Here is a 9,782-nt window from a genome sequence, read left to right on the forward strand (position 1 = left end):
TTAGAATTGGAGGAGAAATTGGGTCCCAACTCCTTGTGGCCCTATGAGATTGAGATTCACAGGTATAGATGTTGAAATGCACACTTCCTGGGTGTAAGGTCATTGCACTCCCTACTACGTTTACATTTATCTGAATTGAGACTATGAAATAACTTTGCTGCGTTCATTTTTTTTTTTTCACATAAACTTTGCAAGCTATAATTGAATTCCTACTAAGGTAGGATTTTGTGACAAAATCAGTTGCCTGCAGGGATGCAGCGCTATGCACAGTTAACCCTGAGGGGAGGAAGACACCAAACGCCTTAAATGCCTTCATCCTGTAGCCTAATTTTTGTATTCAAGTCAGTCACTAAATGATATCTCTCTTTCTACCCCACCTCCCAGTCAGTAAAATAAACGATCTATTGCTAGAGTCAAGCAAGCTTTCAGTTAACAAACTATTTTCAATTTTTAGTGAATAAAAATACGTTCTTGTAGACTTCAAATAATTGTGAAAGAAAAAAACAGTTTTTGTAATTGTTTCTCAAAATGTGTATTTTAATAAGTTACTAGGATTATCTCTACTTGTACATTTTCTGCAGAAGTTATAAGGAAAAAGTTTGACAAATCCAAATAGCCACTTCAGACTGGCAATGTTTAAAAACAAATTCAAGAACAAATGACATATTTTGAGAAAATGTATGCTATAGTTTTAATAGGCAAATGATGAATATCCATAATACACAAAGAGCTTACTCAAATAAACTACAGAAAGAAAACCTCAAGGAATAACAACAAATAATATGAAGTTGGTATTTTAAAGAAAAAATAAAAACAAATGTGCATTAAATATATGGCTACCGCTATTTAGTTCCTAAGTCATATCCAACTCTTTGCAAGCCCGTGGGCTATAGCCCATCAGGCTTATCTGTCTATGGGATTTCCCAGGCAAGAATCTTGCAGTGGGTTGCCATCTCCTCCTCCAGGGTATCTTCCTGACCCAGAGATCGAAGCCACATCTCCTGTGTGTCTCCTGCTTGGCAGGCAAATTCTTTACCACTGAGCCACCTGGGAAGCTGATAAATATATTAAGATACTCACAAAACATGGTAACACTTTAAATCTATTAGACTGCCAAAAATTAAAAGAACAAGAATATTGAACTTTATCAAACACATATCTTCTACATTATTGTCAGGACAGTAAATTATCAAGACTTGTTTTGAAAATCATTGGTAGACTATGCATGCTCAGTCACTTCAGTCATGTCCAGCTCTGTGATCGCATGGACTGTAGCCCACCAGGCTCCTCTGTGCATGGGATTCTCCAGGCAAGAATACTGGAGTGGGTTGCCATTTCCTTCTCCAGGGGATCTTCCTGACCCATTAATTGAACCCACATTTTTTATGTCTCTTGCATTGGCAGGAGATTCTTTACCTCTATTGTCACCTGGGAAGCCTGTCTATGAAAATCTTAAATTTAAATGTGAAAATTGGTCACATTATGCTACTTTCAGATATCTACCTTATGTAAATATCTACGCAAATGAGCAAGAGTGATTGACTGACTATTCATTCTTTTAAAAAGCAAGATTGAGACCCTCTATGTGTCCATCAACAATAAAAAGGAAAACTGAGTTATAGAATATCCAGTAGGTGTAGGGTCTGGAGTCATTTACCAAAAGGAGGACAGTTTTGTGTGTGGTCGTGAAAGACTGTTATTCAGTTCAGTTCCGTCGCTCAGTCGTGTCCGACTCTTTGCGACCCCATGAATCGCAGCACGCCAGGCCTCCCTGTCGATCACCAACTCCCGGAGTTCCCTCAAACTCATGTCCATCAAGTCGGTGATGCCATCCAGCCATCTCATCCTCTGTCGTCCCCTTCTCCTCCTGCCCCCAATCCCTCCCAGCATCAGAGTCTTTTCCAATGAGTCAACTCTTCGCATGAGGTGGCCAAACTGTCATTACACTCCAACAATTCTGAAAATTGAAAAGACAAATTTTTCAGCACTATGAATAATATGAACTATTTTCTTTAGAAAAACATTAGTGAATAAATGTGCCTGAAAAACCATAGATGATACCACTAATACTTGTCAGGGCATCCCTGGTAGCTCAGTGGTAAAGAATCCACTCACAAAGCAGGAGATGCAGGAAATGTGGGTTTGCTCCCTGGATTGGAAATGTGGGTTTGATCCCTGGATTGGGAAGACCCCTTGGAGGAGGGCATGGCAACCCACTCCATTATTCTTGCCTGAGAATTCCATGGATAGAAGAGCCTGGAGGGCTACAGTCCATGGGGTCACAGAGAGTTAGAAATGACTGAAGAAACTGAGCACAATACTTGTCACTTCAAATAAAGTGTCAGTGGGGATTTCTGCATTTCTCTATTGTTTGACTGCATTATTGAGCCCAGGGCTTCCTGGTGGCTCAGCGGTAAAGAATCTGCCTGCAATGCAGGAGACACGTTTCCATCCCTGGGTCAGGAAGATTCCCTGGAGAAGGAAACAGCAATCCACTCCAGTATTCTTGTCTGGGAAATACCATGGACAGAGGAGACTGGTGGGCTATACTCCATGGGGTCACAAAAGAGTTGGACACGACTTAGCAACTGAACAAATATTGAGCCTATCCTGTATTTATAATTAAAAACTACTATTAAACTTTATTTCTTTATTCAAGGATGCACAAATAACTGTGGAAAATATCTTAGTAACTAACTCTCCTGTTCTTAAATCCAAATGCCTCCTTCTAGAGCTGCTTCTGTTATTGTAGCAGTCCAAATATCCATCTCATCAAGCTCTTCAGTGCTCAAATGTTATCCATTCTGCAGCTGGAAGAGCTCTCATTATTTTTGCATGTAGAAAATATGACACCTGAAGATGAAAAGAAAAAAAAAAATCTCATTCAGCTTTTGCAGCTTTATAGGTTTTGGAACATCGTTATCAATAACTGTAATATAAACTAAGCAGATGTTTCTATAACTCTACAAACTTTCTTATCGTTTTCCAGCAGACATTCTGCAGGGCATGCTTTTTAGATACAAAATATTAATTGATAAAGGAATCTGGCCAAAGAAACTCAATGAAGCACCATGTCCTACAGTCTTTAAATATGGATGGACAAATATGCAGACAAAAGAAATAAAAACTGCTATAAACACCTCACAAAGTTGCAACAGAAAAATTGGCTCAGGAGAGTACAAACATTACATAATTTTTAAATTAATTTTTATTTGATCATAGTTTCTTAACAATGTTGCTAGTTTCTGCTATACAACAAAGTGAACCAGTTATACATAAGGCTTTAATATAATTTTATTCAAATCTCTGATATATTTTTGCAAAACATGTTTTGTTGCCTAGTGATGGTGATAAGTCATTTGTTTTTTGACTAGCTCAGTGAAAGAAGCATGACAGAACTCTTCTAGACAGCAATAGATAAATATCTGTATGCTATTCCCCAAAAAAAATGTTTACATATATTTCCTCATGATACCGTTAGATGCCTTTTCAAAGAACTGAAGAAAAGTTAAAAAGAAAAGTACCCTGTATTGAAGCTGATGCTTTAAAGAAGAAGACAGAAAATAAAAAATATAGCACAGGATAGTGAGGTTGAAACTACAGAATTATTGGCTAGGATAGAGTGATATCTTTGGAACATTTCTTGTTTTTTAAATCTACAGAATCGATTGCTAACAGAAGTATGAAGAAGTGAAAAGTGTCTAGAGTTGTAGATAACATTATACATACCCTCCAGAAATCCCTGAATAATAAGAAGCCAGGTTCTGAATCAGACAATGTATATAAACTCTTTTTCCCTCCTCAGAATGTTTACTTACAACAACAGAAGAAAATAAATTGGAAATCTTTACTTTCAAATGGAAAGAATTTTGTTGTCAGTCAGTTCATGCTGCTGCACATATCCAGATCAGAAGGCAAAAAAGTCTGCGAGCTGGGAGCACTATTATAGTATTTGACTAAACTGAAAAATAAAGTGCTCAATTAGAATTTGATGTAAGGACAGGTTGTAGAAATGCTGCAGCCTACAGATTATTATTAGTACTCCATCCAGCCTGTCACTATTTTAAGCATCCCTGTGCAACTTCAATAAGAAGGCATCTTTACTGACATACTTTGTTTTTCTTGTCACAAAGTTTGATTCCTCTAAATTCAATGGCATGTAAGTTTTTGGCTATTTTGAAATATATACAAATCATACACAAATATATTCTTACAAATAGTTGCAATATATTGGGGTTTCCCTGATAGCTCAGTTGGTAAAAAACCTGCCTGCAATGCAGGAGACCCTGGTTTGATTCCTGGGTCAGGAAGATCCACTGGAGAAGAGATAGGCTACCCACTCCAGTATTCTTGTGCTTCCCTTGTGGCTGAGCTGGGAAAGAATCTGCTTGCAATGGGAGAGACCTGGGTTCAATCCCTGGGTTGAGAAGATCCCCTGGAGAAGGGAAAGGCTACTCACTCCAGTATTCTGGCCTGGAGAATTCCACGGACTGTATGGGGTCGCAAAGAGTTGGACATGACTGTGCAACTTTCACTTTCATACTTTAATTTTTTCTAAATAAGGATTTTCTACATCTCCTTGGTGGTATGAAATATCAGAAGCCCCTATAATGCGGGGTTTTTTTTTTTTTTAAACTATACTGATGAGAGTTGAATTGGGAGCCCTTTACTGATCCTGAGGCTTTTGTTCCCCCATGGCTGGAGGCTTTCACTGGCCACTCTGATGCTGATGGGCCATGTCTTCCTGCCAAAGATGCTGAAACAGCATATTTTGTGAGATCATCTAATGAGCCAGAGCCAACTGTGGGCTGTGAACCACTTTGAAAGGGTGGGGGTGATTCACTAGGACAGTCTCATTGAGTAGCCCTGGAAAATGCATACAGAAATGAATTTGCACACATATTTAGATGCTTTTCTGTGATGCTCAATATGACCGACTTGCCAGATGCTCATAAGCCTATAGTGATCTGAACCTCTGAACTTTAGGAACAGGTAAATTACAGTCAACCACATTTATTGCTGGAAAAAATAAGTGATGATGTCATTTGAAAGCAGAGCCCCTAAAGAAGAATAGTTGCATCAGGACTGGAGCAGGTGTGAAGAAAAATGACAGGCCTGATTTCTAACTTCTCCTAAGCTTAGAAAGCCTTTCTTCCCTTAGAAAGAAGAAACAGCTCGCCAGGTGGATTTGCTAAGCTCTAGTTTAGGGGGAAATAACCACAAACAAACAGCACCAAACATTTCTGACAAATGGATGGCTTTGGCACCTGAGGTGCATAAGAAGGGAAGGGAAGGATAAAAATGGACACAAAGGTAGAAAGGGACCCAAAATGAATAATGAAGAATGAAAGCAATCTGAAAAGAACACCTGCTAGACTGACAACAGAAGAGGAACAGGAGAGCAAAGTAAGATAAATGCTCATCTTGGAGATATGTAAGATGGAAGGAAGGGGAGAAAAGGCAAGTATGAGCCAGTGATATAAATGAATTACACAGGAGCAGGCTTGTTTCAACACACACTTGAATCAACACTATGCAAAGATCTATGATAACCACCCCACCGTTTTGTCGACGCTCAAAATAAGCCAGAGTAATCAGGAGAAGTGATGGCAAGGCCTAGGAGTTGGATCCATCTGTCTTTTCCTTTGCTGGCACTGTGGTTATTATTATTACAGTAAACCTGTCACTATTCAATGTCCACAGCTGTAAGTCATTCTGCATAGTTGAGTTTCCCAATAAATGAAGCTTTGCCAATTTAAGGACTGAGAATTTATGTTAATTCTTTAAACTGAATCTTTTGTTTTAATAGATTACAATCTATTTCACTGCTATTAATGTTAGTCAGTTTTCCTTGGGCCCTGGCCAAAGTAGACCCCAACAGCTAAAATGCAGCTTTGTGTTAGACGTCTGTTTACTAAATCACTGCAGCTTTTTTGCCTTTCTATTTTAGTTTTCATTCAAAGATGACTCAAGATTCATCTGTCCTAAATTTTATTTTTCTAATAACTCCACTTAGGTTTCTTTGTAGGTTTAATTTTACAAGCTTTTATCAGCCCTTAGCTACACAACATACTGTTATTGTTGTTTTTGCTAAACCTTACCTATCTTTGTGGATCATTACATGTTTGAGGAAAGGTATTAATTTATAGGATTTCATGAAAGAAAGGGGAATTCAGCAGTCATATTATAGAAACAGTTTTACAAATGAGGAAAATGGGCTCACTGAGTTATTTTCTTTGCTGAATGCCACAGAGCTAAGTAGGGACAGATAGGAAACTAGTACACAGGCACCCCAAAATCTTCCCTAGTGGCCTCTTTTTAATGCAAAATATTAGTTCATATTCTGAACCTTTTCTGCTTTACTTTAGAAGGAAGGTAGTATGAAGTATAGAAGTGATCTTGAGGTATGGAGAAGTGTTCAGAGCCTTCATTATCCCTGACTATAAGATGCATATGGTAGTACATGATTCATAAGATCTGTAATGCATTTACCACAAGCTTAGTTTGAACTAATCTGTGTTCATCTAATCTGTGTTCACCCCTAGATTCCTCTACAGGATTAGCAAGGGATATAGTTGCTTTAAAAAAGAATGAGAATGTATTTTCATTTCAGACCTGGCATCATCCTAGTAAAGACTCACTTTAGGAAAACAACCATAGAGTCTTCAAAAGAGGTACAAGTGTCACTAGGAGGAGAAATGATCTGCAAATTAATAATTTTACTTCTGCCAGTCTGCTATTCTCTATCCCAGGTCCCACTGGCTTATGTCTGATTTATAAGGAGATGGGCAAACAGGGGGATAAAACACAAAAGTTCTATTTCAAGTCTTCTGAGGAGGGTCCTCATGTACCAGACAACATGAACAGATTTCCAGCTCAGTGTCCACTGCAAAGGTTGAGGAACCATCAGCTTTGCAGATGTTTCACAATCAATCAACCCTGGGTATTTATGTCCCCAGTGCTGACATCAGTGGCATAATTGTCCTCCAGGGAATATCACTGACATTGGTAGCAGTATTGGCGGCCTGGGAAGTAAATACCATCACTTTTCACTGTTCACTAATACTTCTGATATTAACTAAGCATCTTTCATAGTCCAGGCATTTGAAAGATATTGCTGATAACTCATCCTCATTATTTTACTATATTGGGGTAGTGGAGGAAAAAGCCAAATAAACCGTTGAGAACAGTGCTGTGTAGATAATGGTAATGCATGTACTGGGTGCTGTGGGAGTATACAGGAAACACATCTTATGCCCATTTGGAGGTGTACGGTGGGAGTGGGACACTTCCTTGAATAACTCAGCTTAAGGTGAAACCTAAGGATGATGGCCGACATTCTACAGGGAAGGTTATTCTAGAATGAGGAAGAAACTGAACATTGGTATGGAATGAAGAGAGAACATAGCATCTGTAGGCAACATAAGAAAATTTAGTTGTGCTAACAAGTGATCTGCCTGATAAGGATGTGATGATAAGGCTGGAAGGAAAGGAAGGGGCAAAATATTGGATCTCTATCCTCAGAAAAACAGGGCATCACTAAAAAGCTTTAAGGAAGTATGGCGTGATCATATTTGCTTTTTAAAAATTAGTGTTGATGTCATACAGATAAAATAGATTAGAAAACTATCTATGGGGGCCATTTCAGTCATCAAATTGAAAGATGTCTATTTAGGAGGCTGTTTTCATGGTTGGAGACAGAAAATGTTGATTGGGGCAGAATTGTGGTGAAGATGGTTTGGGGAAATAATTGTGATAGTAGGTAGATTTACAGTCATAGTTGGTAAGATTGGCTGACTAGTTGGATGTAGGGTATGAGGGAAAGCTAGAAGTCAAAGAAGAGGCTGAAAATTGAAATCAGCCTCTTAGATAAGGTTATTGAGATGATACGAGGTGGGATGGTGGAATAACCAGATCAGGAGGGAAAGTAATGACGAGAGGCATATTGCAGGCCTGGTGGATGTAATGGGCATAGTTAGAATAGTCAGAAGTCTTGTTGTAAAGAGGTTGTCAGAGGTACAGGAGGAAACTGAGAAGACAGAAGTAGAGTGGGATGATGGGCCATTCACAAAGTGCTCGCCCAGAAGATGGGGCAGGTCAGCACATGTTGTTCACTCATCAGGAATTCTCAAAAGTAACTGGAGTGGATTTAAGGGAGGAGATTTGAAGTTCTTCTATTTGTGCATTGAGGCAGAGCCATAGAAAACTTATTCTTGTTATCATGGCCTTATTATAACCCTCTTCTAGAATGGCCCATGGAGCACAGTGATCCATAAGTCAATGTTCTGGAATAGGTGATCAATAATTGTTAGCTTCTTCATTCTCACTCTTCACCTCACAAAACAAAGTTCAAGCCTAAGAATTCAATAGGCAGTCAACAGAGCATTTTGATATAAAATTGATTGGTTGATTTAGAGACAAAAATTAATCTGTATTTCTACAGCTTGAAAAAATGACAAGCTTTCTCAGTCCACTATTTTCTTTGGTTGTTTAGTATCAAAGTAGTTTGATGGCTTCTTTTAGTCCTTTTAGGAAATTGCACTTTGGGGACTGGTAAAAAAAAATATAGACTTGGTAAGATAAGCAAAACTGAATAGATCTTGATTTTTCATTTGGAGATTTCCATGTCAAACATGTCTCTGTCTGCAGATTGAACGACAAAGCCACTGAAACAGAAACCAACTCAGATTTGCTGCCATTGCATCTTGAGAAGCACAGGATTCAAGACCACTCAAAACAAACCAAAAAGAGAGAAAAGCCTCTAAGCCTTTTTTAAAGGTTTTAGAAAGGAAAAGGAATGCTAAGCGCATGTGAATAAATACAGACATACATAGACATACACATCTTTTCTAAAACACATACAAAAAATTTTAAAAGAACCTCCAATTTCTAATGCTTTGGGAAAGTTCAATGAAAAGGAAGATCCATTTTTGTCTCCATCTCTAGCCAGATTCACCAAGAGAGGGAACTGACTCCAGGTATAGATTCTGAGGCCGTGTTTGGCACTGCTTTGAAAGTTTCTTTTTGTTTTCTGTGTCTGGCAGATTCACTCCTGGGTCCTCCAGCAAATCCTGCCTTGTCACTTCAGGATATTTACATAGAACAGTTAATAAACAATAGATGATAACCAGCTATTCAATCCCTCCATTGCAGAAGTTAGGTGATCGTCTCCAATGTCCAGAAAATAATGACGATGGTTAATATTTTGATTACTTACTTGTTAGGCACAGTTCTAGCTGCCTGACATAGATTTTCTCATTTAATCCTCACAACAACATAAACAACCCATTCTTATTGTTGTTGTTCAATCATTCAGTCATGTCTGACTTGTTGCAACCTCATGGACTGCAGCATGCCGGGCTTCCCTTTCCTTCACCAACTCCTTGCTCAAACTCATGTCCATTGAGTCAGTGATGCCATCCATCTACCTCATCCTCTGTCATCCCCTTCTCCTCCTGCCTTCAATCTTTCCGAGCATCAGGGTCTTTTCCAATGAATTGGTTCTTCGCATCAGGTGGCAAGAGTATTGTAGCTTCAGCCTCAACGTTTGTCCCTCCAATGAATATTCAGGACTGATTTTCTTTTAGGATTGACTGATTGGATCTCTTTGCAGTCCAGGTGATTCTCAGAAGTCTTCTCCAATCAGATCAGATCAGATCAGTCGCTTGGTCATGTCCGACTCTTTGTGACCCCATGAATCGCAGCATGCCAGGCCTCCCTGTCCATCACCAACTCCCGGAGTTCACTCAGACTCGTGTCCATCGAGTCAGTGATGCCATCCA

At 38.9% G+C, this 9,782-nt stretch overlaps 1 long non-coding RNA gene across 1 annotated transcript in view; it reads right to left on the reverse strand.

Annotated features, from left to right (window-relative positions):
- Positions 1-2,635: 2,635 nt before the first annotated feature.
- The window catches only part of LOC104984042, an 11,775-nt gene continuing 4,628 nt past the window's right edge, over positions 2,636-9,782 (reverse strand). The window contains exon 3 of the long non-coding RNA XR_824708.1: positions 2,636-2,853. This is a non-coding gene — a long non-coding RNA (uncharacterized LOC104984042). The remainder of the gene's footprint in view (positions 2,854-9,782) is intronic.

The sequence above is a fragment of the Bison bison genome, unplaced genomic scaffold (assembly GCF_000754665.1).
Source record: "Bison bison bison isolate TAMUID 2011002044 unplaced genomic scaffold, Bison_UMD1.0 scf7180017863820, whole genome shotgun sequence".
In the NCBI taxonomy this organism is placed as follows: domain Eukaryota; kingdom Metazoa; phylum Chordata; class Mammalia; order Artiodactyla; family Bovidae; genus Bison; species Bison bison.